This window comes from Schistocerca gregaria, chromosome 8 (genome assembly GCF_023897955.1).
Source record: "Schistocerca gregaria isolate iqSchGreg1 chromosome 8, iqSchGreg1.2, whole genome shotgun sequence".
NCBI classification, from domain to species: Eukaryota; Metazoa; Arthropoda; class Insecta; order Orthoptera; family Acrididae; genus Schistocerca; species Schistocerca gregaria.
This window is the reverse complement of record NC_064927.1, coordinates 495,900,068-495,901,654: the sequence shown is the minus strand read 5'-3', so window position 1 is coordinate 495,901,654 and position 1,587 is coordinate 495,900,068.

Genomic DNA, 1,587 nt, shown 5'->3' with positions numbered 1-1,587 from the left:
TGGCAGCTTTCACCCCTGTCAACACCTACTTTCTTTGGGATTGGAATTATTATATTCTTTCTGAAGTCTGAGGGTACTTAGCGTATCTCGCACATCTTGCTCACCAGATGGAAGAGTTTTTTTTATGGCTGGCTCTCCCAGTGCTATCAGTAGTTCTAACAGTATGTTGTCTACTTGTGGGGCCTTGTTTTGGCTTAATTATTTCAGTGCTCTGTCAAATTCTTCATGCAGTATCACATTTCCCATCTCATCTTTCTCTACATCCTCTCCCATTTCCATAATGTTGTCCCCAAGTGCATCGCCCTTGTGTAGACCTTCTAGATACTCCAACCACCTTTTTGCTTTCCCTTCTATGCTTTGGACTGGTTTTCCATCAGAGTTCTTGATTTCATACACGCAGTTCTCTTGTCTCCAAGGATCTCTTTAATTTTCCTGTAGGTGGTATGTCTTACCCCTAATGAAACACACTTCTACGTCCTTAAATTTATCCTCTAGCCATTCCTGTTTAGCCTTTTTGCACTTCCTGGCAGTCTCATTTTTTAGACATTTGTATTCCTTTCATATGTTTCAATTGTTGTAATTTTATATTTTTTCCTTTCATTAGTTAAATTCAGAAGCTCTTGTCTTTTTACCTGATCCTCTGCTGCATTCACTGTTTCCTCTCTGAGCTACCCATCTTCTTTTACTGTATTCCTTCCTCTGTTCTTGTCAATTCTTCCATAATGCTCCGTCTGCAACTCTGTACATCTGGTTCTTTCAGTTTATCCAGTTCGCATCTCCTTAAATTCCTACCTTTTTGCAGTTTCTTCAGTTTTAATCTACTGTTCATCACCAATAAATTGTGGCCAGAGTCCACATCAGCACTGGAAATGTATTACAATTTAAAACCTGGTTCCGGAATCCCTCTTACCATTATACTGTATAATCACTCTGAAACCTTCCAGTGTCTCCAGGCCTCTTCCACATATACAACCTTCTTTTGTGATTCTTGAACCAAGTGTTGGCTATGATTAAGTTATGCTTTGTACCAAATTCTACAAAGCGGCTTCCTCTTTGATTTCTTACACCCAGTTCATATTCACCTACTACTTTTCCTTTTCTTCCTTTTCTTACTATCGAATTCTAGTGTCCCATAACTATTAAATGTTCATCTACCTTAACTATCTGAATAATTTCTTTTATCTTGTCATACATTTCTAAATCTCTTCACCTCTGGATCTAAACTTGTACTACTGTTGTAGGTGTGGGATTCATGACAATCTTGGCTACAGTTATGCATTCACTATGCTGTTTGTATTAGCTTATCCATGTTCATATTTTTTTATTCATTATTAACTCTACTCCTGTACATTTGATTTTGTATTTATAATCCTGTATTCACCTGACCAGAAATCCTGTTCCTCCTGCCACCTAACTTCACAAATTCCCACTATATTTAACTTTAACCTATCCATTTCCCTTTTTAAATTTTCTAAAACCTTCCAGACTAAGGGATCTGACATTCCATACTCCAATCTGTAGTATGCCATTTTCCTTTCTCCTCCTCACTTGGTCTCTGCCCGGAGATCCAAATGGGGGACTGTTAGC